This window comes from Papio anubis, chromosome 4 (assembly GCF_008728515.1).
Source record: "Papio anubis isolate 15944 chromosome 4, Panubis1.0, whole genome shotgun sequence".
In the NCBI taxonomy this organism is placed as follows: Eukaryota; Metazoa; Chordata; class Mammalia; order Primates; family Cercopithecidae; genus Papio; species Papio anubis.
Genome location: NC_044979.1, coordinates 171666520 through 171690993, shown reverse-complemented (window position 1 = coordinate 171690993; position 24474 = coordinate 171666520). Strand labels below are relative to the sequence as shown.

General features: G+C 47.7%; 1 protein-coding gene and 1 pseudogene across 1 annotated transcript in view; one reads left to right on the top strand and one right to left on the bottom strand.

Annotated features, from left to right (window-relative positions):
- The window catches only part of DOP1B (DOP1 leucine zipper like protein B), a 125696-nt gene that overhangs the window by 91849 nt on the left and 9373 nt on the right, over nt 1–24474 (bottom strand). The gene's annotated exons all lie outside the window — the stretch shown is intronic.
- On the top strand, nt 20137–21477 carry LOC103882606 (annotated as a pseudogene).

The following is a 24474-nucleotide window of genomic DNA, read 5'->3' as shown; positions in this document are numbered from 1 at the left end:
GTGCAATGCTGACTTCAGAACGCCAGATGTCTTTGTCTAGAAAGAAATGTAAGTCGGCCAATGTAAAAGCACGTCTCCCATCAAGCGAACGAGGAGCTGCATTTTTCGCGGCGAAACACCGACATGCCTTCCTTCTGGAAGTCAGACATCTTTATAAGGGTGTTCTTTTCATGCCACTGAGAGGAAGCTGCACAGTGGCACAGTGAGCCGGGGAGGCCAGGTGGCACAGGCTCGAACGCTCAGTGAAGCACTTGCCAGAGGGCACTGTTAGTGCCCTTTAGACAGGATGAAAATGGAACAGACGCAGAGCCGTAACAGACCAGCACTTGGCCGTGACTTCCCAAGTGCTCACGGTGTGGCATTCCCCCTTGCCTGAAATGGCATGACCCGGTTGCTTTGCCAGGTTGAGGGAGTGGTGGCGGCAAGAGATAAGCTGGAAAACAGGCACAAGGCAAGGCTGTCCAGAGCCATCTCAGGGAGTCAGGGTTCCACAGGTAACCAGTGAGACCAGCTTTTGTTGAACTGGGAGAGCAATGCTGCTGTAACTCCTATGTAAACAAGGAGCTTCCTTCTCTGAAAGGTCACAGCTGAAATATCATTGTGTTCTATTTACCTAAGTCAGCTGAACCCTAACAGGGCCATGCACGCGATTAATCAGCTCTCAGCATGAGTTATGACATCCACATCCCCAAATCCCAGCTTCCAATAAAGCTGCTAGCAAGGAATGGGTCACTCAGGCTCACTCCATCTTCTGCATCAGGTAAGGAGACACATTAGAATATGCATTTTTTTCCTTTTAAAATGTTCTTAAAATTACTATGCTGCTTGAGTAGGAGTAGAACTGAAGGCTGAGTATATCACCTACTAGAGATTTTAAAAGCATGTTCAGAAAAAAAAGAGGCAGGCCAGGTGCAGTGGCTTATGCCTGTAATCCCAGCACTTTGGGAGGCCAAGGTGGGTGAACTGCTTCAGTCCAGGAGTTGAAGACCAACAACATGGCAAAACCCTGTCTCTACAAAAAAATACAAAAATTAGCTGGGCATGGTGACGTGCACCTGTAGTCCCAGCTACTCTGGAGGCTGAGGCAGGAGGATCACTTGAGTCTAGGAGATCAAGGCTGTGGTGAGCTACGATCGCACCTCTGCACTCCAGCCCTGGGCAACAGAGTGAGACCCTGTCTCAAAAATAAAATAAAAAATAAAATAAATAGGCTGGGCATGGTGAAACATGCCTGTCCCAGCACTTTGGGAGGCGAGGAAGGCAGATCACGGTCCCAGGGGGAGTTCAAAGACCAGCCTGGCCAACTGGTGAAACCCAGGTGTCTGCAAAAAAATACAAAAATTAGCCAGGTGTGGTAGCAGCCTCCTGTAATCCTAGCTACTCGGGAGGCTGAGGCAGGAGAATCACTTGAACCTGGGAGGCGGAGGCTGCAGTGAGCCGAGATGGTGCCACTGCCCTCCAGCCTGGGGACAGAGCGAGACTCTGTCGAAAGCCGGGCCTTAGCTTCAGCAATGTCATTCCCCCAACAGATGGTGAGTGGGTGCTGGCCACAGTCAAGCACCCGCTTGACAGGGGAGGGGAGGAGAGAGGAGAGGAGTGGAAGGGAGGGGAGGGGAGGGGAGGGAGGGGAGGGGAGGGGAGGGGCGGAGCAGCCAGTTCATCCAGGCCAGGCCTTGGGGGAAGAGCACAGTGGGTGCTTGACTGTGGCCAGCACCCACTCACCATCTGTGGGGGGAATGACATTGCTGAAGTCAAGGCCTGAGCCTTGGCAGCTTGGCCGGTTCAGAAACTCATTTTTATCAGTTTACCCAGAGGTGGCTCTGCTGTGGAGGGAATGTTTTGCTGGCCGCTGGTCGAGTTCCTAAGACGAGCTCCAAAAGTCAGTGGGAGGGGAACTGTGACAGAGGCCAGGTTCTGAACAGCAGGCCTGGGTCTGAGTCCAGGCTCCAGCTCTCATCTGAGCAAGCCTGTCACAAGTCACCGGATAGCTCTGAGGCTCTGCTTTCTCACCCATTATTTCTGAAACCTGGAATCCTCCAAAGTCGGCACCATTCAGCCCCTTTTACTGAAGAACGAGCTAGAGCTCAGAGGTTTGCCTGCAGCTTCCCAGGTGCGCAGAGTATTTCAGGTCCGCCAGCGCCCTGCAAAGCCCACACTCCGGGTAGGGGTGGAACATGCAGACATGTCAGGGGAGGCTGAGGAAGTGCTGTAGGTGACCAAAAATGTGCTATCACCTACTCAAAAGCTGGTCATGCAGGATAAACTCAAAAAGGAGCTGAAACATACAGAGTATTCATTCTATTTCCACTTCCCCAGTGTGTCAGGGTTAACACTGGATATGCATACACATGTCCACACATGCAAGCACACAAATACATACATACATACTTCCCATATACACACACCCTCTACACATGCACATACACATTCCACACATATACACTGCATACACACACACACACATGCATACATACATCCCACACGTGTACACATGCACAAGTCATGAGCAATAGGGCCTGTTAACAACACAGGCTGTTCCCAATCTCTTAGTTAAGACGACTCAGGAATCCACATGCTAGATCAGAAAATCACTTCTTTTTTTTTTTTTTTTTTTGAGACAAATCGTGCTCTGTTGTCCAGGCTGGAGTGCAGCGGCACGATCTTAGCTCACTGCAACCTCCGCCTCCTGGGGTTCAAGCAATTCTTGTGCCTCAGCCTCCCGAGTAGCTGGGATTACAGGCGCCTGCCACCACGCCCAGCTAATTTTTGTATTTTTAGCAGAGACGAGGTTTCACCATGTTGGCCAGGCTGGTCTCAAACTCCTGACCTCAAGTGATCCACCCACCTTGGCCACCCAAAATGCTGGGGTTACAGGTGTGAGCCACCACGCCCGGCCCAGAAAATTACTTCTTAAAACACAAGGCAATAAACTCACCGCTGCCTCACGGCGGGTAAGCTGCAGCGCACACGTGCACATGCCGTCCCTTATTTCTCCCGTCAGAGTTTATTATGACACTTAGACTCAAAGCCACTCTGTCTTGCCACTAACGCCTATTTTCCCTGTCTTCCCACAGAGGAAATTTAGGTAGCTGTGATGCTGTATAGTACCTTCCGCATTTCTAGACTTATTTCATTTTATTATTTTGCAATGGCACAGCACTTCCTCAGCCTTCCCGATATTGTCCCGTGTTGCCCTCAACCCTGGAGTGTGGGCTTCACAAGGCGCTGGCCGACCTGAAATACTCGTCGTATACCTGGGAAGCTGCAAGCAAGCCTCTGAACTCCAGTTTCTTCATCAGTAGAAGAGGCTGAGTGGCACCGGGTTTGGAGGATCCCAGGTTTGAAAAACAATGGTGGCAGGCATATAATACGGGCTCGCAAAGCAAATTGTTCTATATGGGGGGTCTAAGAGCTAACAGTCTCAGAAGTGGTGAAAAATGGCAGGAGGAGGTGAAGGCAGCTGAGTTCCGTAATAAATCACAGGAAAAGAAGGTAAGGATGTGAGGCCAACTCACCCTTCAGAACACAGTCTACACCTTGAAATGTACATGATGCAGAGAACACTGCCATTCTTACGCATTTATCATCACAAACCAGAAAATCAAATAATAGTGATCATACCATTAAAAATATAAAATGACATGGTATCGGGAAATATTATTTTTCTAATTTGTAAACATATTTTAATCTACATACAAATGATCTGTTTAACAAACAGCAAAGCTTATAGGGAAACCTGCTTGTTAGAGACAGAAGAAAAGAAAGAACGCCTTGGGGACAGAGTCGTCTTATGAATCCTCAACACGTTTCAGTCCCCAAAGTCCTACTGGTAGAACTCAATATTCTTCAAAAATCACATCCAGAACAGAACTGGCATGCTCTAATGAAATGAGATGTTATCTCCTCCTCCCTAGTTCCTTCTTCTAGAGAACTCCCAGAGGTCTTCCTGATCCTCAGTGCTACAGCAGAGTGGGTGCAGAGTGGCCGTTCAGAGCTCCAGCCTCAACCTCTCACAGTGATTCGGTTCCCTGCAGCCCGCAGAGCCTCCCACACCTGAAGCGCATGTGGGCTGCCTGCTGGGACAGCACTTGTGTATGCCGGGCAGCCTGAGCACCAAGGAGAACGCAGAGCCTCAGGCCAGCAGCGAAGCACACAGCTCTCCACGATGGCCTGTTCTGAATCCAGTCTGTGGTCTTCCTCCTCGAGCTTTTTCATCCTGCTTCCCTAAGCTACTTGCATGGGAACAGGAGGCCTGTGAAAGAACCAGCTCTCGGCAGCTGAGTGGGAAGGGGCCTTTAACAGTGTATACAGGGGCTAGGCGTGGCGGCTCATGCCTGTGATCCCACCACTGGGAGGCCGAGGTGGGTGGATCACTTGAGGTCAGGAGTTCGAGACCAGCCTGGGCAACACAGTGAAACCCATCTCTACTAAAAATACAAAAATTAGGCCGGGCGCGGTGGCTCACACCTGTAATCGCAGCACTCTGGGAAGCCAAGGCAGGTGGATCACCTGAGGTCGGGAGTTCAAGACCAGCCTGGCCAACATGGTGAAATCCCATCTCTACTAAAAATACAAAAATTAGCTGGGCGTGGTGGTGCACATCTGTAATCCTAGCTACTCGGGAGGCTGAGGCAGGAGAATCACTTGAACCTGGGAGGTGGAGGTTGGAGTGAGCCAAGATCACCCCACTGCTCTCCAGCCTGGACGACAGAGTATGACTCTGTCTCAAAAAGAAAAGAAAAAAAAATAGAAAAAGCAAAAAACAAAAATTAGCCAGGCGTGGTGGTGTGTGCCTATAGTCCCAGCTACTTGGGAAGCTGAGGCAGGAGAATAGCTTGAACCTGGGAGACAGAGGTTGCAGTGAGTTGAGACTGCACCACTGCACTCCAGCCTGGGCGACAGACCAAGACTATGTCTAAACAACAACAACAACAACAAAACCCACGTACACAGGAAATGTGAAGACGGCATGAAAGCTGGGCTATCTCCAGATACATTCAAGCCCAAAGCTGACTCCTCTCTCCAAAAGGCAGCAACTATACAACTCCGTCCCAGGCACTCAGAACAAAGAGGCAGAGTGCTGTGGCTGGCAGAGGTGGCAGGTGCTAGAAGCACAAGACCCCCTCCAAAACACAACAAAGGTTCTGTACTTGGAATGGTGCCTCCCCCATGGGAGACAGAAGGTCCCCCGCAACTGCTCTGTAGGAGTCCTGCTCCCAGCCAGAAACCACTCCAACGGCTGCGAGACACTGCACCTTTTAAGGATGCACAAAAAACCTTTACTGTCAACAGACAAGCACATCTACGTCGGCCTGCAGAAGAAACAGGCTCTGGCTCTGGGGTTAAGGATGGTCCAGGGTTGTGAGCTCAGCGAGGACATGTGTGGCTGTAAAGAACAGACCATCCAGCCATACAGGTTTAAATGAAGAAATGTATTGCCTCACAAAACCAAAGTCTACAGCAGTGGTTCTCAACTGGGGAAATTTTGCCCCCAGGCGACATTTGGCAATGTGTGGAAATATTTCTGGCTGTTACAACTTTGGGTGGAGGAGGGGGTGATGCTGGCATCTACTGGACAGAAGTCAGGGAGGCCAGGATGGGAATAAGCATTCTACAGAGAGCTGGACATGGTGGCACACACCTGCGATCCCAGCTACTCGGGAGGCGGAGGCGAGAGGATTGTGTGAGGTTGTAGTGAGCTATGACTGCATCTGTAAACAGTCCCTGCACTCTGGCCTGGGCAACATAGTGAGACCCTGTCTCTTAAACAAAACAAAACATCCTGCAGTGCACAGACCACCACCTACCCGCAGCCAGAATGTCTGCCATGCCACAGGATCCCAAGGCTGGGAAACCAGGGATACAGGAGCTTATTTCTGCATTTGGTTCATGCAAGGGCTCAGTGACATCCTCAAAAGATCCAAGCATTTTGGTGCCTTACATGCTGCCAATGATGAGTCGGCTCTTTTTTTTTAGACAAGGTCTTGCTCTGTGGCCCAGGTTAAAGTACAGTTGTGCAAAGACGGCTCACGGTAGCCTCAACCTTCTGGGCTCAAGCGGTTCTCCTGCCTCAACCTCCCAACTAGCTGGGACCACAGGTACACACTATCACACCTGGCTAATTTTAACTTTTATTGTAGAGATGGGGTCTGGCTACGTTGCTCAGGCTGGTCTCAAACTCCTGGTCTCAAGCCGGCCTCCCGCCTCAGCCTCTCAAAGTGCTGGGATTATAGATGTGAGCCAGCACGCCCTGCCAGTGAGTTGACTCTTAACCTGTCTTTCCCTGTCATGGCAGTGTGTGCTCCTTTTTGTCTCTTTGTATGAGAACAAAACCTTTCCAGCAGCCACCCTGCAGCCTTCCCTGAATCTCTCACTGGGCTAGAGCAGGTCATGTGCCCACCTTGAAATTAATCCCTGCCAAGGAAAACAGGATTTCTAGGATGAAGTCCTAGGACAATAACATTTACTGCTGGAGCACATCACCACGTGATCCCCAAATATAACTGGGGTTCTCTATTGGCAAGAAAGAAGAGGGGAGTATGGTTATCAGGTAGGTAACCAGCGAGTCTGCCCCAATCTCAGAAGTAAGTGGTGAGTCTGAACATGACCCCAGGTGCTCCAATTCCAGGCTCCTTCCCAAATTCCACAAATCTGAATTAGATTATTTTCCAACCTATTTGCTTCCCAGGCACATCTTAGGCGTTGGGAAAATCTAGCCTAAGTACAAGAATCACCCCCAAACACAAGAGTAATATGGAAGGCAGAACTGTGATGTCTGGCAAAAAGCAATTCAATACTTGACATGTTGATCAGGTAATGAAATGACATGCCTTTCTTGCCATATAAAGATAAGTAGTTATTAAAGTTAGTAACCAAGGAATAAACTGATCCTTTATGAGACAAGAAACAGAGGGAGGTCACAGGGCAGAGATAACGGCGAAACACTACAGACTCTTCCATTAAACTCAGTGCATGCCAGGTGAGTGCAGGCACTGGACCTGGCCCACCCAAATCACGGCTCCCTTCTTCAGTTAGGGCTGCAGCTGGGCCATGGCTGCCCAGTCTCCCTGGGAGGCACAGGTGGACATAACACGTGCCATCAGGACCTGGCTTGTTAAAACCTCAGTATGTGTGCTTCTCTGTGTCCTTCTCTCTTCCTGTGGGACAGAATGGCAATGAACAGAGAAACTGTGAAAGTCACGTGTTCAAGAAGACAGAGTCCTGAGCCGGGTGCGGTGGCTCACACCTGTAATCCCAGCACTTTGGGAGGCTGAGGCGGGTGGATTACCTGAGGTCAGGAGTTCGTAACCAGCCTGGCCAACATGGTGAAACCCCATCTCTACTAAAAATACAAAAATTAGCCAGGTGTGGTGGCACACGCCTGTAACCCCAGCTACTCGGGAGGCTGAGGCAGGAGAATTGCTTAAGCCTGGGAGATGGAGGTTGCAGTGAGCCAAGATCGTGCCACTGTACTCCAGCCTGGTTGACAGAGCGAGACTGTCTCAAAAAAAAAAAAAAAGAAGAGTCCTGGCTTGAGTTTCTGGAATGACCATGTAGAAGAGAGCTGCCCATCTACCTGAATAATATGCTTAACTGATACATGAGTGAGGATAAACTTCAATTATATCAAGGGCATTGACTTTGGACTTTGTTACAGCAGCCAACATTATATGGTTAATACACTGAGAGTAACATTGCTATTCAACACTGTTCCAGGAAATGCTAGCAAAACATTAGAAAAAAATAAAAATAAAAATCAGTATTGGTTGATGGTACACCTGTCTACCCGAGGAAAATAATCCCATTTACAATAGCAAAACAACATGTATGAAATACTTAACATACTTGAGGAACAGGAAGGTCTTATGTAAGAAGAACTCTTAAGGACACAAGTGAATACTTTTTTTTTTTTTTGAGACACAGTCTCACTCTCTCTGACAACCCAGGCTGGAGTGCAGTGGCATAATCTCAGCTCATTGCAACCTCTGTCTCATGGGTTCAAGTGATTCTCATGCCTCAGTCTCCTAAGTAGCTGCGAATACAGGTGTACGCCACCATGCCCAGCTAATTTTTGCATTCTTAGTAGAGACGGGGTTTTGCCATGTTGGCCAGGCTGGTCTCAAACTCCTGACCTCAGGTGATCCATCTGCCTTGGCTTCCCAAAGTGCTGGGATTACAGGCATGAGCCATTGTGCCCAGCCACTTTTTTTTTTTTTTTTTTGAGACGGAGTTTCACTCTTTTGCCCAGGCTGGAGCACTGTCTATTGCCCAGGCCTGATCTCAGCTCACTGCAACCTCTGCCTCTTGGGTTCAAGTAATCCTCCTGCCTCAGTCTCCCGAGTAGCTGGGACTAACAGGTGTGCGCCACCACACCCAGCTAATTTTTTGTATTTTTGGTAGAGATGAGGTTTCACCATGTTGGTCAGGCTGGTCTTGAACTCCTGACCACAGGTGATCTGCCTGCCTCAGTCTCCCAAAGCGCTGGGATTACAGGTGAGAGCCACTGCGGCCAGCAAAGTGAGTACATCTTAATGAATGATGGGAACTACCACATTTCTAGAGGGAAAGTCCCAAGTGTGTAAAGATGTCACTTCTTCCCAGAATAATCTAAACTGTTATTATCTATAATGGTTAATATCAATAACCCCCTCCAGTTTTTTTTTTTTTAATTTATAAATTATCCTAATGCTCCCAACATGGGAAGGGTGGAGAAATTCTGGAATCAGAAGAGTGACAAGATTGGGGCAGAAAATGTGGTCCTGCTGGATAAACACATGACAAAGTACAGCAGGTGACAGCCTGTGATTCTGGCATCTGTGCAGGCAGAAGAGTGGGGTAAATAAAGGCCAGCACATACCCATGTGTCCAGAGGCTTAACTGTATGTCCACTGACCCAGCTATTCCACCTCTAGCAATTTATCTTGACAAAAATAGCCACGTGCATAAAGATGTTCATCACAGCTTTATTCAAAGCCGTGAAAAACTGGAAATACACTAGTCCAACAATAAGGGGCTTTGAGATCTTGTCCACTCCTATACAGTACCCCCTCCTTTTCTCTCACACACACACAAGATTGAGTGGGCTATACGTAAACTGTTCGCCTGTGCTTTTTTGCCCTCTTATTTATAAGCATTTTTCATGTTAGTAACTACCAGTCTACTTGGTTACCCACGGCTGTGCGTGCATTATATTGTCGTTTCATGACTCGCTTCACAACTACTCCCCCACCAGGGGTGGTCACTCCCAATTTTTGCCTATTACATACAATAAAACAGTGAAGATTCTCACAGTGATCTTTATGTTATGTGTCTATGGAAGTAAAACAAAGTTACAATGACCGCTTACTGACTTTCTAATCATCTGTCGCGTGAGAAATGCAGAAGCCACAATAAGAGAGTATTACACTCTCATTAAAATGACCAAAGTGAAAAAGACTGACCATACCAAGTGTTGAAGAGGATGGGGGAGAACTGGAGCTTTCATACACTGCAGCTGGGAAGGTAAAACGATACAATCACTTTGGCAGCTTCTTAAAAAATTAAACATGTACCTGCTGGAAGCAACCCAAATGTCCACTAATGGGAAATGGATAAAGAAATTGTATCTATCCATGAACTCTGACTCAGCAGTAAAAAAGAAGGAACCTTTGATGTACACAACAGCCTGAATCACTCTCAAAATAGCTTTGCTGAGTGAAAGAAGCCAGACCAGAAGAAGAGAGAGAGGGCACATACTGTGGGATTGCATTTATACAAACTTTCAGAAAATGCAAACAAATCTATGGTGACAGAAAACAGATCAGCAGTTGTCTGGGGACAAGGGAGGGAGGGAGAGGACAAAGAGCAGGAGGAAACTTCCGCGGGTGACAGATCCATGCGCATTGTCTTGATTGTGGTGATGGTTTCACAGAGATAAACGTTATGTCAACATTCTTCATACACTTTTAAATGCCTGAAGCTTATTGTATGTCCAATAAAGTTGGAAAGAAATTTAAAAGGAAAAGACTATTTTTAAAAGATAGGTAAATGGGAATGCCTGTATGTGACTCAAATACAAGCTTGAATGTTGGTATTCCTGTTCAAACAGTTGTGTTTTCTTGTTTTTTTTTCCTGAAAAATACAAGTTTAACTTAGTTCCTTCTGTATTAGTTGGCCCAGGCTGCCGTAACAAAATACCACAGAGTGGATGGCTTAAACAACAGAAATGTACTTCTCCCAGTTCTGTAGGTTGGGAGTCCACGATCAAAGTGCCAACAGTTTCAGCTCTCTTCCTGGCTTGCAGACAGCCATCTCCTCACTGTGTCCTCACATGGTGGGAGGTGGGAGGACGTCTGTCTCTTCCTCTTCTTTTTCTTTTTTTTTTAAGAGACTCCTGGGCTCAAGCAAACCTCCCACCTCAGCCTCCCAAGTAGCTGAGACTACAGGTGCATGCTACCACACCAGGTTAATTTTTTTTTTTTTTGTAGAGATGGGGTTTTCCCATGTTGTCCAGGTTGGTCTCAAACTCCTGGGCTCAAGTGATCCACCCGCCTGAGCTTCCCAAAGTCCTGAGAGTACAAGTGTGAGCCACTGCGCCTGGCCTCTTCCTGTTCTTGTAAGGCCACAGTCCTATTAAATTAGGGTCTCATCCTCATGACCTCATTTAACCTAAATCATCTGCCAAAGATCCTACCTTGATATACAGCCACACTGGGGTGAAGACTTCAGCATATGGGTTTGAGGGGAGGAGGAGACACACAACTCAGTCCACAGCACCTTCCATACTAAGGCCTGACATGGAGTTTCTAGCTCCTAACTTTCTGGGCAGAATTTACATAGTGTAGCTGGGTCACAAACCCTTTCCCTCATCCATAAACTCAATTCTGTTAGGTTACTGGATGTTTTAGTCTATTTTCTGTTGCTATCACAGAATACCTGAAACTGGGTCATTTATAAAGAAAATAAATTCACTTTTTACAGTTACAGAGGCTGAAGGGGCTGCATCTGGTGAGGGCCTTCTTGCCGGTGGAGACTCTCTGCAGAGTCCCGATGTGGCGCAGGATATCACATGCCAAGGAGGCTGAGCATGCTAATGCTAGCTCAGGCCTCTCTTCCTCTTCTTATTTAGCTACCAGTTCCTCACCCAGGATAACCCGTCAATGCATTAATTCATAAATCGAGTAACCCATTTATGAGAACAAAGCCCTCATGATCCAATCACCTTTTAAAGGCCCCCCAACCCCAATATTGTCATATTGTATTACAATACATATTGTATTACAATACAGCAGACCAGAAAGGAAGAATGGCAAAAACATTCCTTCACTCAAACACAAAATAAATAGACTATCCTGGCTACAAATTATTGAAAAGCACATCAGACTCTTTTCAGCAAAGAGAAATGCTCTTTTCAAAAAGACCACCTCTACCTTACAGTGTGAGTGGCCCTCACTGAGGCTGCTGTCAAGCCTGGGGTAGCAGTGCCCTTGCACATCCTCAGCTCCTTCAGATAACCTGGGGTAAGGGGCGAAGCTGCAAAGTCATCAGAGCCCCAGCATGGCAACCACAACAGAATGACAGCAAAGTTATTCAGCAGCCTTTGCCACACCTTAGAAATGGAAGTTAGGGCTGGGCACAGTGGCTCACGTCTGTAATCCCAGCACTCTGGGAGGCCAAGGCAAGAAGATCACCTGAGGTCAGGAGTTCAAGACCAGTCTGGCCAACATGGCGAAACCCTGTCTCTAATAAAAATATAAAAAAATTTGCCAGGTGTGGTGGTGCATGCCTGTGATCCCAGCTACTGAGGAGGTTGAGGCAGGAGAATCACTTGAACCGGGGGGTAGAGGTTGCAGTGAGCCAAGATTGGGTCACTGCACTCCAGCCTGGGCGACAGAGTGAGACTCTGTCTCAAAAAAGAAAAGAAATGGGAGGGGAGGGGAGGGGAGAGGAGAGAAAAAGAAATGGGAGTTGGATCTGCATCTTTAAAATCCTGGTGCCAAAAGCATCAGGACACTGCCAGAGACAAATGGATGCTGGGCTGGCCCCTCTCCTGCAGAGGTACAGGATCTAGTTTAATGTAAAGCCTGTCAAGAATTCCCATCAACAGCATCCTTTCCATTTGGTCTCTTCTCAAGCAATTCAGGCCTTTATCATTCCACAATGACCCTGGTCCTGCACTTACCTGACCACCTCCACCCTCACGGTCACAGCCACCAAAGTCATCAGAACAAACGTTGCTGGAAAATGGCTAAAATCATAGCCCCAAATTTAGGTGTCACGCTCTAACAGATGAGGCCCTACAAGTGAGATGCTGAGATGAAACCAGGCACCCTGCAGGCTGAGAGGTGCAGCTCATACACAATGAGGCTGGCAGGGCTGGTGGCCTTGTTCCAGGCCACTGAGCAATGCAGGGTCTGGCCAGCAGGGATAAGCAGTGCAGAGCTAACTGTGGCAGCAGTACCAAGGCTCCAGTGGGGGAGGAAGGCTGAAAGGACCATCCCCAGCAAACATGCAGGATACCCCCACAATGCAGTGCCCCATGACTAAGCTGGTGCAGAGCTCTTGGCATGCGGTGGAGGGGGCACAAATCACCTGGAAGGCTTTCCTGACTCAACAGTTCTGGGTACGTCACTGTGTCACCACACACATGCACGCACACGCACACACGCACAGGCACACACACGCGCACACGCACAGGCACGCACACGCACACACGCACAGGCACGCACACGCACACACGCACAGGCACGCACACGCGCACACGCACACATGCACGCACACACCCCAAAGCCAAAGCTCACTGAGCTCCTGGACCACGAACAAGACTAAAGAAATCACACTTCCTCTGTTCCTCCACTAGGTGCGTGATACAAGACCATCTGGGCTTCCACCAGAAATCAGCTTTGTAAACAGATGACAGGTGGAGAGACAGCCTGCACCTCCTCATCACACTCTGTCATGGTTGAACTGTATCCCTCTCAAACTCCTATGGCAAAGACCTTCCTGACCTCCACCTGAGACTCAGACTGTATTTGGAGACAGGTTTTGTTTTGTTTTGCTTTTGTTTTTGTTTTGAGACAGAGTCTCACTCTATTGCCCAGGCTAGAGAACAGTGGCGCAATCTTGGCTCATTGCATCCTCTGTCTTCTGGGTTCAAGTAATTTTCCTGCCTCAGCCTCCTGAGTAGCTGGGATTACAGGCATGTGCCATCACACCCAGATCATTTTTGTATTTGCAGTAGAGACAGGATTTCGCCATGTTGGTCAGGCTGGTCTTGAACTCCTGACCTCAAGTGATCCACCCACCGTGGCCTCCCACAGGCCAAGGGATTACAAGCATGAGCCACCATACCTGGCTGGAGATAGGATTTTTAAAGAGGTAATCAAAGTACAATGAAGCAGTTAGAGTGAGCCCTAATGCAGTCTGACTGGTGTCCTTATGAGAAGAGGAAATCTGGGCCGGGCGCAGTGGCTCACACCTGTAATCCCAGCACTTTGAGAAGCCAAGGCGGGCGGATCACTTGAGGTTAGGAGTTCCAGAACAGCCTAGTCAACATGGTGAAACCCCATCCCCACTAAAAATACAAAAATCAGCTGGGTGTGGTGGCAAGCACCCGTAATCCCAGCTACTCTGGAGGCTGAAGCAGGAGGATCCGGGAGGTGGAGATTGCAGTGAGACGAGATTATGCCACTGCACTCCAGCCTGGGCAACAAAGTGACACTCCATCTCAAAAAAAAAAAAAAGAAGGAATCTGGACACAGATACATTCGGAGGGATGATCCTGTGAGGACCCTGGTAGAAGACACCATCTCCAAGCCAAGCAGAGAGGCCTCAGAGGAACCAATCCTGCCGACACATTGATCTTGGACTTCTGGCCTCCCGAACTGTGAAAAAAAAATTCTGTTGTTTAATTCACTCTGCTAGTGGTATTTTGTTATGGCAGCCCTGGCAGACTAACACAGTCTCCAAGCTGAAGAGGGCTTATGTGAACTAATACTAGTCAACAGGGAAGAGGAGTTGATTCAGGCAGTGGTAAAAAATCAGGATCCTGGCCAGGTATGGTGGCTCACGCCCATAATTCCAGCACTTTGCGAGGATCACTCGAGCTCAGGAATTTGAGACCAGCCTGGGCAACATAGTGAAACGCTATCTCTACAAAAAGAAAACACAAAAATTAGCCAGGCATGGTAGTGCACACATGCCTATAGTCTCAGTTACGTGGGAGGCTGAGGCAGGAGGATGACCTGAGCCCAGGAGACAGAGGTTGCAGTGAACTGAGATCACGCCATTGCACGCCAGCCTCAAAAAAAAAAAGAAGGATTCTGTTGGACTTACCAAGTTTTTATTAATTAGTTTATTACTTTGGTTTGTGGTCACCCAGGCTGGAGTGCTGGAGTGCAGTGGTGCAATCTCAGCTCACTGCAACCTCCACCATCCAGGTTCAAGAAATTCTCTGGCCTCAGTCTCCCGAGCAGCTGGGATTACAGGTGTCCACCATCACGCCCAGCTGAGTTTTGTATTTTTAGTAGAGATGGGGTTTTGCCATGTCGGCCGTCGGCCAGGCTGGTCTCGAACTCCTGACCTCAGGTGATCCACCCACCTTGGCCTCCCAAAGTGCTGGGATTACAGGCGTGAGCCACCACACCAGGCCTCTCACCAAGTTTTTAGGTAAAGAGGTCTTGTAGCTGATCTGTAAAGGGCTAGAGTAGTTCACCAGGTCTCCAAACTCCAGCCCATGTTCCTCCCACCACACTGCAGCACTAATTCTGAAACACCACAATCAGGAGGCTCTGCTTTAAACAGGAGGTGCTTGTAGCTAAGTGATGAAGACTCCGGAAGCTGAACTGTGTGACACCACAGACCTCATATTGCCCTTCCTGTTCATGGCTGCTCTGTGAAACTGTAGTATGTCATCAGATAAAAGCAGTTTAAAAAAAAAAACAAACTGGTTCATTTAGGACCATTACGACATTTTTTTTTTTTTTTTTTCTAAAAAGCTTTTATGATAAGATTTTTAAATCCAGAGTTAATTTATTTCTATAAGCCTTCATTTCCAAAATCAAAGCTGTAAATCATGCTTGGTAGAGCACTTGGGTTCAGGACTCAAAAGGCACTTGATTAAAATGTTTTTCTTGGGCTGGGCAAGGTGGCTTATGCCTACAATCCCAGCACTTTGGGAGGCCGAGGTGGGTGGATCACTTCAGCCCAGGAGTTTAAGACTTGCCTGGGCAATATAGCAAAATCCTGCTTCTACAAAAATTACAAAAATTAGGTGGGCAGGCCGGGCGCGGTGGCTCAAGCCTGTAATCCCAGCACTTTGGGAGGCCGAGACAGGCGGATCACGAGGTCAGGAGATCGAGACCATCCTGGCTAACACGGTGAAACCCCATCTCTACTAAAAAAAAATACAAAAAACTAGCCGGGCGAGGTGGCGGGCGCCTGTGGTCCCAGCTGCTCGGGAGGCTGAGGCAGGAGAATGGCGTAAACCCGGGAGGCGGAGCTTGCAGTGAGCTGAGATCCGGCCACTGCACTCCAGCCTGGGCGACAGAGCCAGACTCAGTCTCAAAAAAAAAAAAAAAAATTAGGTGGGCATGATGGCATACACATGCCTGTAGTTGCAGCTACTTAGGAGCTGAGGTAGGAGGATCACTTGAGCCCCGAAGGTTGAGGCTGCAGTGAGCCACGACTGTGCTACTGCACTCCAGCCTGTGTGACAGCCAGATCCTGTCTCAAAAAAAAAAAAAAAAAAAAAAAAACCCAAAAAAATTTTTTCAATTGACTAAATTTTTTTATGTTTATCATATGCAACATATGAAATATGTATACATTGTGAAACATCTAAATCAAGTTAATTAACACATGCATTAACCAATATTTTATCATTTTTGTGGTGAGAAACACTTAATATCTATTCTCTTAGCAATTTTCTTTCTTTCTATTTTTTTTTTTTTTTTTTGAGATGGAGTTTCATTCTTGTTGCCCAGGCTGGAGTACACTGGCATGATCTCAGCTCACTGCAACCTCCGCCTCCCGGGTTCAAGTGATTCTCCTGCCTCAGCCTCCCGAGTAGCTAGGATTACAGGCGCCTGCCAGCATGCCCAGCTAATTTTTGTATTTTTAGTAGAGATGGGGTTTCATCATGTTGGCCAGGCTGGTCTCAAACTCCTGACCTCAGGTGATCTGCCCACCTCGGACTCCCAAAGTGCTGGGATTACAGGTGTGAGCCACCGCACCCGGCCTCTCTTAGCAATTTTCAAGTATATAATACATTGTTATTAACTATAGGTGCCATGTTGTACAACAGATCTCTTGAACTTATTCCTCTGATCTAACAGAAACTTCATATCCTTTGAGCAACCCCTCCCTATTTCAGCCCACCCTGTCCCTGACCCTTGGTAACCATCATTTTATTCTGCCTCTGTGAGTTCACCTTTTTTACACTCCACATGTAAGTGAGATCATGCGGTTATTTGACTTTCTGTGCCTGGCTTATTTCACTTGACATACTGTTCTCCAGGTTCATCCATGTTGTCACAAATGGCAGAATTTCCTTCTTTAATAAAAGGTGAATAGCATTCCAGTGTGTATATTTTGGTGATTAAAATGTATCTAAAATAATCAGGGAAAGATGATGGCTTGAAGTCTCAGACAAACCATTAACCAAAAGTTACCCTATTCCTGTTACCCTATTCAGGCTGATATGCCTAAAAACTATAAAAGAAACTAAAAACTATAAAAAAAACTATTCTTGGGGCCAAGTATGGTGGCTCACGCCTGTAATCCCAGTGCTTTAGGAGGCCAAGGCGGGCTGATCACAAGGTCAGGAGATCGAGACTATCCTGGCTAACACAGTGAAACCCTATCTCTACTAAAAATACAAAAGAAGAATTAGCCAGGCATAGTGGTGGGCACCTGTAGTCCCAGGTACTCAGGAGGCTGAGGCAGTAGAATTGCTTGAACCCAGGAGGCGGAGCTTGCAGTGAGCCGAGATGGCGCCACTGCACTCCAGCCTGGCCGACAGAGCGAGACTCCATCTCAAAAAAAAAAGATAAACTATTCTATAACACAGAAAAATTCTAAAAATGATACTGAAACATTGATCAAGTTTGAAAATGATACCATTAGAATCTGTCTATAGCTGGACATACCACGACCTTCTGGGATGCAGTTTTCTTAATTGTAAAAAGAGTTGACTAGATGAGTCTTCTCCTCCAAATCTCAGGTTTATGCATTATAACATTTAGTCACCTACCTTTAAAAAAAGTATGTTGTGCTTTTGTATTCTAAATTATTGTTTAAATCTGTATTACAAAGAATTTTACTAATTCAACTCTCAACTCTTTTTTTTGAGACAGACTCTTGCTCTGTCCCCCAGTCTGAAGTGCAGTGGTGCAATCTTGGCTCACTGAAACCTCTAAGTGATTCTCCTGCCTCAGCCTCCCAAGTAGCTGGGACTACAGGCACTCGCCACCATGCCTGGCTAATTTTTTGTATTTTTAATAGAGACAGGGTTTCACCATGTTGGCCAGGCTGGTCTCAAACTCCTGACCTCAGGCGATCCACCTGCTGCCTTGACCTCCCAAAGCGCTGGGATTACAGGCGTGAGCCACTGCGCCCCGCCCAACACTCAACTCTTACTCACTGAATTTCTGTGCATAAGTCCAAGAAATACGATGATCACCAAAGCCTTAAAAAAATTCCTTTTTTTTGAGCCAAGGTCTCACTCTGTCACCCAGGCTGGAGTACAGTGGTGCAACAGCTCCAGGCTGAGGCTCCAGGGATCTTCCCACCTCAGCCTTCTGAGTAGCTGGACTACAGGTGTGCACCACCATGCCCAGATAATTTTTGTATTTTTGGACAGACAAGGTTTCCCCATGTTGCCCAGGCTGGTCTGAAACTCCAGGGCTCAAGTGATCCTTCTGCCCTCAGCCTCTCAAGGTGCTAGGATTACAGGCATGCACCACTGCACCCAGTGAAGAAAATTCTTTATTCATACCAGCTCCTATCAGGGACCCTTGAATGCAGAAGTTGCAAGTTTCACAGAAGCAAGTATTCCTGATGATGATCAAGACATGCTCCCTCCAGTACCATCCAAACCCTCCACATCCAGTAACGGCAGGAACTGATTTCAGGGCCAAAGGTGCGTGCGTGCCTCCACACTGGCTCTTGTGCTTGGTGACAGCCCAGGGGATTCTTGCAATGGGTGAGACAGAGGTTCCCTTGCTCATAGCCTCCCTGGGAGGAAGCTCAGTGGCTTCCCCTCCCCGCCAGACCAAAATCCTATCAGTGGCCTGACCCTGCTGTATCTCTGGTCACTCTGTCCTCTGGCTACTCCTGTCCCCTTCCCATGCCTTGGACACAGGCCCACACCCCAGATGGCCCTTCCCGCCAGCTTGCTCACTTCGCCCTGGCCTCTGCTTTAATGTCACGCTGTCAGTGCTCTCTCTGTCTAAAATAGCACTCCCTCCTCCTTCCTCCATACCCCACTTCCCCAGTTCATTTTTCTTCTTAGCATTCAGCATCTGACATCACAGTCATCTGTCATCTGTCTCTCGCCAAGAAAGCGTCATTTCTTTCCATGAGAGCAGGGGCTTAGTGTTCAATGCCTTATTCCCAGCACTGAGGTGTTAATAGATCTTGTCCTACCACTGTTGTAGCATTCTAAGGCTGCTATAATGAAGAGTCACACACCACGTGGCTTCAACAACAGAAATGTGTTCTCTCATGTTAAATCTGAAATCAAGGAGTCAAGAGAGTGGCTTCCTTCTGAAGGCTGCATAGAATCTGTCCCGTGCCTCTCCCCCGCCTGCTAGGAGTTTGCTGTCACTCTTTGGCACTCCTTGGCTTGTAGATGTACCTTCCTGGTGTCTGCCTTCATCCTCACATGATGCCTTTCCTCATGCATGTCTGTGTCTACATTTCCCCTTTTTCGTCAGGACACCAGTCACAATGGATTAGGGCCACCGCCTAATGACCTCCTCTAGCTGGATTAGCTCTGTAAAAATGCTGTTTCCAAATTAAGTTACATACTGAGGTACTAAGGATTAAGACTCCAGGGTTTTTTTTTTTTATGGAGGCAACAATTCAATCCATAATAACCACTCAGTTGCATAAGACACTGGACAAGTGAGTTAACTTTCATCGGTAAAACGGGCCTACTAATTGCACCTACTGCATTTGGGTGATGGAGACAGGGTCCCTGGCAGAAAAGAAGCACAGCCCTTGCCCCTTATGTGAGCTATACAGATATTGACGTGAAGAACGCTGGAGGCTCTGCTCATGAGCATGGGCCTTGGAACCAGGCTGGTCGGGGTCTGAGCCCTCTCTCTGCCGCTGGCTGGCAGTGGCCTCGCACAAGTGGTTGAAACTGAGACGAATCTCAAGATACATTTTAAGTATTATACAACAATGCACACCAACTCCTTAGCACACACTGAGCTCTCCGTGAATGTCAGCCACCACAGGCAGGGCTGAGGTAGGGCCTGACAGCGTCACCTCTGTCTCAACTGTATCTTGCAAATTCTTCAAGGTAGTTGCTTGAACTCAATAGTTAATCACAGCAGCAGGGAACAAGAAATGAGATCCAAGAGGAGACCGTGCTGGGATTCCTCAGGTAACTCCTCTAACAAAAAATTATGTCTTTTTTTTTTTTTTTGGAAACAGGCTCTTGCTCTGTCACTCAGGCTGGAGTGCAGTGGCACGATCATGGCTCACTGCAGCCTTGATCTCCTGGGCTCAAGCAATCCTCCTACCTCAGCCTCCTGAGTAGCCGGGACCACAGGCATGCACTACCACGACTGGATAATTTTGTATATATACACATATATACGTATAATATAACATATAAAAAATATATATATACACACACACATATTTTAGACAGAGTCTCACTCTGTCACCCAGGCTGGAGTGCAGTGGCACGATCTCAGCTCACTGCAACCTCTACTTCCTGGGTTCAAGCAATTCTCCTGCCTCAGCCTCCTGCGTAGCTGGGACTACAGGTGCACGCCACCATGCCCAGCTAATTTCTGCATTTTTAGTAGAGACAGGGTTTCACCATGTTGGCCAAGGTGGTCTCGATCTCTTGACCTTGTGATCTGCCGGTCTCGCCACCCAAAGTGCTGGGATTACAGGTGTGAGCCACCGCGCCGGGTCTAGAATAGAAATTTCTTCCAAAAAGATACACAAATGCCCAATAAGCACATGAAAAGATGCTCAAAATTATTAGTCATAGGGAAATGCAAACCAAAACCACAGGGAGAGTTCTACCAGTGGAATCTGATGGTGTGATGTCTCACAGAAAGTTCTCCACTCCCAGACATGGGTCCCTCTGCTTCCTGCCATGGGAGCACAGATATAAGCATCGTGGGCAGGTAAAGAGCTTCCCTAAGGATGACCCTTCCAAGCTGGTCAACGTCACAGCCTTCCTGGGATACAAGGCTGGCACGACCCACATCACACGGGAAGTCGACAGGCCAGGATCCAAGGTGAAAGAGAAGGAGTTGGTGGAGGCCGTGACCACTGTGGAGACACCACCTATGGTGGTTGTGGGCATTGTGGGCTATGTGGAAACCCCTTGAGGCCTCAGGACCTTCAAGACCATCTTTGCTGAGCACATCAATGATAAGTGCAAAAGGCATTTCTCTAACAACCGGCAGAAATCTAAGAAGAAGGCCTTTACCAAGTACCACAAGAAATGGCAGGCTGAGGATGGCAAGAAGCAGCTAGAGAAGACTTCAGTAGCATGAAGAAGCACTGCCAAGTCACCCGCGTCACTGCCCACACCCAGACGCGCCTGCTTCCTCTGTGCCAGAAGAAGGCCCAGCTGATGGAGAGCCAAGTGAACAGAGGCACCATGGCTGAGAAGCTGGACTGGGCCCAGGAGGGGCTAGAGCAGCAGGTACCTGTGAACCAAGCGTTTGGGCTGGACGAGGTGATCAACATCATTGGGGTGACCAAGGGCAAAGGCTACAAAGAGGCCATCAGTTGTTGGCACACCAAGAAGCTGCCCCACAAGATCCACCGAGGCCTGTGCAAGGTGGCCTGGATTGGGGCACGGCATCCTGCCCATGTGGCCTTCTCCATGGCATGCATTGGGCAGAAAGGCGACCATCAGCACACTGAGATCAACAGAAGATCTATAAGACTGGCTAGCGCTACCTTACCGAGGATGGCAAACTGATCAAGAACAATGCCTCCACGGACCACGTCCTGTCTGACAAGAGCATCAACCCTCTGGGTGGCTTTGTCCACTATGGTGAAGTGACCAATGACTCTGTCATGCTGAAAGGCTGTGTGGTGGGAACCAAGAAGCGACTGCTCGTTCTCTGCACATCTTTGATGGTGCAGACCAAACGGCGGGCTCTGGAGAACACTGACCTTAAGTTCACTGACACCACCTCCAAGTGTGGCCATGGCCACTTCCAGACCATGGAGGAGAAGAAAGCATTCATGGGACCACTCAAGAAAGACCAAATTGCAAAGGAAGAAGGAGTTTAACACCAGGAACAGGTTCTGCACCTGGTGGGGCCTCAATAAAAGTTATCTTTAAAATATTATTAATTTTAAAAAACCACAGGGAGAGACCACTTCATACCACTAGGATAGTTATCATTCAAAAAAAACAAAACTGTATAGGTTGGGCACGGTGGCTCATGCCTGTAATCCCAGCACTTTGGGAGGCCGAGGCGGGTGGATCACTTGAGGTCAGGAGTTCAAGACCAGCCTGGCCAACATGGTGAAACCCCATCTGTATTAATATATATATATATATATATATATATATTCAGAAATTAGCCAGGCATGGTGGCTAATGCCTGTAACCCCAGAGTCTGAGGGATGAGAATCGCTTGAACCCAGGAGGTGGAGGTTGCAGGAGCCAAGACTACGCAACTGCACTCCAGCCTGGGCGACAGAGTGAGACTCCGTGTCAAAAAAAAAAAAAAACAACCTGAGGCCAGGCGCGGTGGTTCACGTCTGTAATCCCAGCACTTTGGGAGGCTGAGGCGGGTAGATCATGAAGTCTGGAGATTGAGACCATCCTGGTTAACATGGTGAAACCCTGTCTATACTAAAAATACAAAAAATTGGCCGGGCATGGTGGCGGGTTCCTGTAATCCCAGCTACTCGGGAGGCTGAGCAGGAGAATGGTGTGAATCCAGGAGGTGGAGCTTGCAGTGAGCCAAGATCGCACCACTGCACTCCAGCCTGGGTGACAGAGCGAGACTCGTCTCAAAAAAAATAAAAAATAAAAAATAAACCCTGAAAATAAGTATTGGTGAGGATGATACTAGGAAATTGGAATGTTCACGCATTGCTTTTGGTGGATATGTTAAAATAGTGCAATTGGTGGCTCCTTAATAAGTTAAACATAGCATTTCCATATGTCCCAGCAATGCCACTTCTAAGTATGCATCCTGAAGAGTTGAAAACTGAGGTTCAAACAAAAGCTTGTACACGAATGCTCATAGCAACACTATTCACAATAGCCAAAAGGTAAAAATCTAAATGCCCATCAACGGATCAATGGATAAAGAAAAATGTGGCTTGGTGCGGTGGCTCACGCCTATAATCCCAGCACTTTGGGAGGCCGAGGCAGGTAGATCACTGGAGGTCAGGAGTCCAAGACTGTCCTGGCCAACACAGTGAAACCCTGTATCTACTAAAAATACAAAAAGTATCTGGGTGTGGTGGTGTGCACCTGCAGTCCCAGCTACTCGGAAGGCTAAGGCAGGAGAATCGCTTGAACCCAGAAGGTGGAGGTTGCAGTCAGCTGAGACCGTGCCACTGCACTTCAGCCTGGACGACAGAGCGAGACTCCATCTCAAAAAAAAAAAAAAAAGAAAAGAAAAGAAAAGAAAATGTGACTTACCCATACAACAGAGTATTATTCAGCTATAAAAAGGAAGGAAATTCTAACACATACCATAACATGGATGAACCTCAAGAACATGATGCTAAATGAAATGAACCAGTCACAAAAAGCCACATACGGTATGATTCCATTTCCATGAAAAGTCCGTACAGAGGGAAAGTAGATTTGTAGTTACCAGGGCTGGGGAGAGGGGGGAATGCAGGGAACTGCTGAATGGGTATGGGTTTCCTTCTGGAGTGATGAAATCGTGTGGAACTAGAGAGCAGTAATGGTTGCACAACATGGTAAATGTACTAAAGGCCACTTAACTGTGTACTTTAAAATGGGTAAATGGTGAATTTTGTGTTATGTGAATTTTATCTTGATAAAGAAAAAGAAAAAAACAGAAATAATGAAGACTGTTCCCTCCCTAACAATAAATATGCTGTTTGGCTGGGCACGGTGGCTCACGTCTATAATCCCTGCACTTTGGGAGGCTGAGGTGGGTGGATCAGGAGTTCGAGACCAGCCTGGCCAACATGGTGAAACCCCATCTCTACTACAAATACAAAAAAATTAGCTGGGCGTGGTGGCGGACACCTGTAATCTCAGCTACTCGGGAGGCTGAGGCAGGAGAATCGCTTGAACCTGGGAGGCTGAGGTTGCCATGAGCCAAGATTACGCCGCCGCACTCCAGTCTGGGTGACAGAGCAAGACTGTCTCAAAAAAAAAAAAAAAGAAAAAGAAAAAAAAGTAGTCTGTTCTCATAAACCAGGAGGGCTGAGTACTGAAACAGTAAAACATCCAGAAGAATGTGGGACTCAATGGGGTTCTACTGCTTCCCCCTTTCCCCTAAAAGAGCAATCCACCTTCATGCAAGTCTGTGAATGCAGTCTTCAATCACCTGGAGAATTCCTGAGATGGAGCTGCACAACCAAAGAATTTGCAAGCCCTTATTTCCTGTTTTAAAGACCTTAGAAACATTTATCCACCCCAGCCAGCAAGAGGCCGTAACATTTACATGTCGCAAATATGCCTTGCAAAAGACCAGCAGCTTACCGGCCGAGTTGTAAGAGCTGTCTATCTCCAGCATGCCTGATAGCCATCTGTGGGAGCTGCAGGGTCAGGCTGCTGAAATTCTTTACTCACCCCAATTCCCCTGGCGTGTTTGGCCTGGGGAGCTGAGATCTGCAGAGTACAGTGAGACATCTCCTAACTCCCACCTAGCGCTTGGGCTCCAAACTCAGGTCCTGTCCAAACAGCAACAGAGCCAGGTACAGTTTCTCTAAGCCCAAACATCATCTACTTACATCTTGTAGTAGTCATCTGAGCACTTGAAGGTCCCTGTGTCACTTTCTTTCTGGGAAAGAAAGGATGGAAAAATATAATGCTCCCATCTACAGGTCACTTATATAGCGGTATGGTTCCTAACCTTTTTGGCACCAGGGACCGGTTTTGTGGAAGACAATTTCTCCACAGATCGGGTGGCAGAAGGGCAGGAGGGCGGAAGGTTGGTTTCAGGATGAAACTGTAGATCTGCTGTTGTACCACCTCAGATCCTCAGGCATTAGTTAGATTCTCATAAAGAGTGGCCAGGCTTGGTGGCTCACGCCTGTGACCCCAGTACTTTGGGAGGCCAAGGC